The sequence below is a fragment of a genome, unplaced genomic scaffold, assembly GCF_019419815.1.
Source record: "Pyrus x bretschneideri cultivar Hongxiangsu unplaced genomic scaffold, Pyrus_bretschneideri_v1 Contig21, whole genome shotgun sequence".
Classification (NCBI taxonomy): domain Eukaryota; kingdom Viridiplantae; phylum Streptophyta; class Magnoliopsida; order Rosales; family Rosaceae; genus Pyrus; species Pyrus x bretschneideri.
The window spans coordinates 4,742,002-4,748,412 of record NW_025999513.1 but is presented as its reverse complement, the minus strand read 5'-3'; positions in this window follow the sequence as shown (position 1 = coordinate 4,748,412).

Sequence of the window (6,411 nt, the reverse complement as noted above, 5' to 3'; positions counted from 1 at the left end):
ACTTGAATAAAACAAAGGGCTTGAAAGCCCAATAAACCTATAGGCCGGCCATGTGTAAAAGAATAGGGCTTTTGGTCCATTAGGTCACTTATTTGAAGGGACTATATAAAGGACTTTATAGCCTAAAATTTACTAAGGGTTATTTTTGGGGAAAGGATGAGAACACAAGCTCTCCTTTCTCTCAAAAATTTCGGCCACCTTGGAGGGATCATCTAGCAATCAAACTCCTCCAAGGTCACTCATTTCTTCTTCATTATGCCTTGGTGATGAATCATTAGAAGTTCTCAATTTTGGGAACTTGGAGAAACCTTTTCATCCATCCAAATCCATGGATCTAAGATGCAAGGAATGAAGGCCCTCTCTTTGGGTGATTAGCCTTTGCTTATGCAAAGAGGAATCTACAAAGGTATTGATTTCTCAACTCACTTTGTTTTGAGTTGAGTCTTGGTTCACCTATCTACTAGGCTTTGAATTTCATGGGTAAATGTTTTGTTTTAAGTGCATACAAGCATGATTCCGCCTTTAATTGTTAATTGCATGCTATTGATGTTGCTTAAATGAACATGTTTTTCACAAATTTTTCTTCACAAGTTTGAGGTGCTCAAAAGAAGGTCCCAAAATAAGGTACAAGATAAGATATAAAGGTAACCTAGCACTCCAAATCTCTGATAACTGTACTGCTACCCCACTTACGAGCCTCTCGAAGTCTACTCAGACTTGTTACCTGTAAGATCAGTGCCTACACCATCGGAATGGTGCACCGGCAAACAACAACCCAGATAAGTTACAAAACTTGTGTGAGCGACAAATAATACAAAGTATATGATACAATGATAATACCAGCTATCATTCACAATTTATAAACCTTGAATATGATTCATTCATAAGAAATCGCTACCAAACCTTGCAAACTCCGAAGGAGTCACATATAAATCCAAAGACTTTTCTAAATCAACACTCAAAAGTTCTCAAAGCCACAATGACGGCTACATTCAAACTAGAGTTAGAGAGATGTCGTTCGGCCGAAGCCTACGCAAGTAACCAAATAGGTAGTGACCCCCCAAAGCGGATTAACCAAGCAGAGTCACCCTTGAGAAAGTAACCAAGTAGGTAGTGACCCCCCAAAACAGATTAACCAAGCAGAGTCACCCCTTCAACTATTGAGAAGTGATCACCCAATGTGAATTAACCAAGCATGATCACCTCTAAATGTGTATGGCCATACCTAGGATATAAGGATCGCCTAACGCGGATTAACCAAGCGCGATCCATAAATAGTATGGACCCCTTACATAGATTAACCAAGCAGGACCATCCATGTACCATTACTACGTGGTGCAGACTTAGTGTCGCCTAACCCCATGACACTAAGGTAACAGTCCTTTACAATCCCTTCTTTTTATCAAACCATCAAATATATAATCCAAAACACAATCCATCACAGTTCAAATATCCAATTCACATAATGTTTCATAAGTAGATCGATGGCAACTTAACAACAACAATTATTTAGCATAAGACCTATTTTAAGAATCCATGGTGTAATCACAAAGCTTATTAGTCCGAAAGATTTCAAAGTATTAATCATATCACATAAATTAAAATAACTCACATGAGATCTACACTAATGCACTCAAGCATGGAATTCAAGGCATCAAGCTCTGTCACCGCCTAAAACAAAGCACAAATCCACATCTAGGTTTCTCTCGATAAATTCACATACCCAAAACTCTCATAAGTCTCCCACAACGACATTTAGTGAGGAATCGAACTGTTGTATTTTGGCGTTTCTCAGCTGTTCTTAGCTAATCAAGAGAAGTTTCATGCTGAGGTAGACAAGAAGTACTGGAAGGCAATTGCGGACCTCATCCCCAATGAGGTGCCATCAATAGAGAAGAGAGGGAAGAAAGATATGGAAAAGAAGCCATCCATTCTTGTTGTCTAAGGTCTAAAGTTTGGAAAGCCAATCGAGCTTTCGAGGATGAGGCATATACTTTTAAAATTGAAGCATAATACACCTTCCCACCTTAAGCTTTCACCTCCAGCCCCATCTCCCACCAAGGATGCAAAATCGAGTACTTCTACTCCCCCGAAGGCTGCAGTTGTGGCGGCTATCCCCAAGGCTGTAGTAGCTGCTTCGTAATTTGCTTGGCGTTCTTTGTTAGGCTTATTTTGTAGAAACCATGTACTTCCATTACAACATTGTGGAGTTTTTCTTCTTTAGTTGAACATTTCTTGATGGGTATATTCCGTTAGATTTTGTGTTTCATATGTACAAATGCGAGTCAGAAAATGCATAATAAACTCTATATTTTACGTTAAATTTTCATCTAATGGTTGAACTAATCATTTGAATTGGATTAAATTAATGACACATCTAGTATCATACAATTTTGGTCATTTCAGATAGTCACATCTATTTTACATAAAAGTTTACCAAACACTATAATACTGTTTTTTTTCTTTCTAAAAGCACTTTTACAAAAAAAAGTTTACCAAACACTCTGCTGCTTTATTTCACGCAGCTGCTTATTCTCACAACACAACAGAATCAGTTTTTTTTCAAAGCACAACAATACCAAACCAGCCCAAAATCCAACCATTTTCATTTTGTGTTTTTATAGTTCAAATTTCATTTTGATTTAAGTTTTAGATATTAATTCATAAGTTTTCATTTGTATTTAAGCTTCTTCTATTTTTTTTTCCTAAATTTTTAAATCGAAGTTCCTAAAATACTCTAGATTTAACAACAACAACAAAAAAAAAAAAAAAACAACGTTAGTGAAAAGGAGCAATGGTGTAACACATTGTTAAGTTCAATGACTAAATAAAATAATATGAGAGTTTAGGAACTAAAGTTAAACTATGACTAAAATTCAAAGACCATTACTATAATTAAGCATATAAATTTAGGGAAAACTAATGAAAAATGTTTGAAAACTTTTGAGTTTTAATGAAAATGACAAAATAAAGGGTAAAGTGAATAGTATCAGGATTGACTTTTTAGTGTAAAAATATGGTTTTTCGTTAAAGTGAACAGTACCAAGAGTTTCTCGTTAAAGTTCCCTATAATTTATGTACTTGTTATTTTGTCTTTTTGTAAATTAGCGTTATTTATTTCATAAACTAGTACGTGTTTTGTTATAAGAATTGTTATTATTGTAGGATACGAAGATAACTGTAGATGGTAGGTTGGGTGTGCTTGTGGACAGGTTTTCCAATGTGCTGGGAATAAGGGCACATGCATCATATGCCATTATCCAAGTGAAGGGACATGTGAAATAAAAAACTTCCCTCCATTTTTATGATAACATATAGCGTACCGCCCCCTATTCCAAGCACATTGAAAAATCTCTAGTGATTGTGGTTTTAACTTCTAACCAAAGAAGTGAAATTGTTCCGCTTTTGAGTAAAGAAAAAATAGTTGGTAGAGCTAACCTCATCAAGGAATTACCTAGTGTGGCCAAATGTTGCACTTTCAGTGGGATGTCGCCCTGCATTTTCCCCTAATCTTTTGTACATGTATCCCCATTGTACACTAGTTTGAAACATGTTGAAAGGTTTTTATCTTGTCATCATGTAGCTGAGTCAAGCCCATTAACATTGAAAACAACCCGAAATAGTAATTTTATAGTCACAAATGAATGAAATGGAAAGGAATTCTGAGTGCCCCTTATGCGAAGTTTGACTGCTTATACACTTGAAAATGAATTTTATATGGAACTGATTTGCTGCGCAAGAAATGAAATGGAGAATTCAAAATTGTGATGGTGTCAAGTTACGGAAAGACCTTTAGGTGTTGAATGCTCATTTAATTAATTATATTGATGATAATAATTTTTCCAATGAGGACTTTCCAATCTCTTCTTTCTTTCGTGATGGTTAGTCGGATGTCAATAAGCTAAGAACTGTTATTATAGAAAACTTGGTAAAAAAAAATAATCAATTGGCATGCTGGGACTATTGGTGCTGGAGAAGACAAACTTATATGGGAATGCAATTCAAATGGAACTTTCAGCGTAAAGACAACTTATAATGTGTTATATGATTGTGAAAGAAGGCTTGTTTTTTATTGGATTGGAATTTGGATTCTCAAAATTCCCCCAAAACTTAAGTTCTTTCTATAGCTCATTGGTTAAGGCAAGTTACTTACCAATGAGCAAAGAACCAAAAGAAACCTAACTGTGGATTCCTCTCGCAATCTTTGTTCTTAGCCTTTGGAAACTATCTGCATATTCTAAAGGAATATAGCATAGCTCAATGCATTTGGGATATTTTGCGGGTTCCATATCAGTTGCGCAATACTTTTAATTTGGACTTGAAAGCCTAGATGATGGCTAATGTGACGTCCAATGCAATGTAGTCTGACAAGATAGCATGGAATTGTTTGTTGTCTTTGCTTGTTGGTATATCTGGAAATGGAGGAATCATTAGATTTTTGATGTTGAAAAATCCCTCCCTAGTGATCCTAAAAAGGTTATTCTTGGAGCTGCTTCTGAATCGTTGGGTTCACTTTTAAAAATTAGAAGCCACTTTCTTGAATGCATGTTATGTTGAAGTGGGAGCCTTCTATTATTGGACGACACAAGTTGAATGTGGATGGCTATAGAAAAATGGTTTCGAGCAAGATCAATGCTAGAAGAATTCTCCTTGACCACAATGGTGATTGAATGGGAGGTTTCTCTATTAATCTAGGGCAATGGCAGATTATAGAAGCTGAAGTTTGCGGATTGTATTTCGGGCTCTAGCTTGTTATTGAAAAGCATATCTAAGTTAATCGTTGAGATGGACTCTTCCTCTGCTGTATTATTGTTGAACCAATTTGTGGAAGATACTTTTCACCCCTTGCTACCCCTTTGAAGAATTGTAGGGATTTGATGAGATGAATTGCGCACTGTGAACTAAAGCATATTTTTAGGGAATTGAACAATGTTACAGATCAGCTAGCCAAATGGAGCTATAATTTGGACCTTGGTTTGTATTCTTTTCAGCTTCCTCCCCAATGGCTTATGCAACATTTAACAGATGATCTTGTAGGTGTCCCTATGGGCCACTCAATTGTTATTAATATTATGTCTTAGTTTCATCTCGGATGTCTTCACCCCCTCTATTCACAAAAAAATAGCCACAAAACAACTACAAGAAGTAGCAGACGCAACCACAAAGCTTAGCATTACCACGATTATCACCAAAACAATTACCAAAACACAAGTCCAGAAATAGACCTATAGAGACCATGCGAAGATGGGGGCGAATCAGCACATACTTTATTGGTCAAACGATAAATCCAAAATAATCATCAACTCTGAATACCTTGCATCAGATATCCATCTATCATCGAAAATGTGATGGGGGGCGGGCAAAGGAAAAGAGGAAACAATGGTGAACTTAGTGGTTGAGGAGTAATATAGTAAACTTTTTTTTTTTTTTTTTTTAGAATTATTTTTTTCTTTTTCTATTTTCGGTTTTGGTGAGTGAGCGTGCAACAGACAGAGAGAGAGAGAGAGAGAGAGAGAGAGAGAGAGAGAGAGAGAGAGAGAGAGAGAGAGAGAGAGAGAGAGAGAGAGAGAGAGAGAGAGAGAGAGAGAGAGTAAAAAATAAAAGAAATTTGGTATTAAATTTTTGCCTAAGAAAAATGTTTTAGTCTACGACATAATCCAACACTGCACCAAATATTTTGTTATTCTTAGAGTATTGCTAGTGGAGTTTCTAAATAGAGTCCTTACCACATTATACCCAATATGTCTTTAAATTTAGGAACTTTGTGTCTTCTAGTGGGGTGGAGCTCCAGTCCCTGTAGTATAGGAATTGGCCGGAGTACTCGAAATTTCCTCACATTTAAGGACTATATAGAGGGACAACTTTGAGTGGGGATGGAGGCCCACCCAGGTGAAAGGTTGCATGCTTCTTCCAAATATTGGGTTTGAATGATATTGCAGCTCATCCACTTGCTCCAGCAATGCGGGTGGATGCTAGTCGCCAGACAACTATTGATGCATTTGCAGGTTGGATCCCACATATTTCTTTTCTTCTATTATAAATAAACGGTCCATATTTAACTTAGAGTTTTTAATTATATAGTCTTCAAATTTAGAGTTTATACTATCGAGACTTTTTCACTGGAGATAATATTCTTTTAAGGACTCAAAGATTCTCTTTGGTACCTAAATAAGTCTTTAAAGGTGGTGGTGGGAGTTCCTAAATAGGGACTCCCATTGGAGTTGCTTTTATCCTGCTTAATCCAAACCAAGTTAGTCCAACTTAAACTTTGAATCTAGTTGAAAATAGTTCGGTACAATAAAAACACTGAGTGGATGGAAAGGACTACATTCGTAACGGAGGTTTACAAAATGTACCGAATCAGCTAAATAATCATAAAAACACTGAGTGGATGGAAAGGACTACATTCGT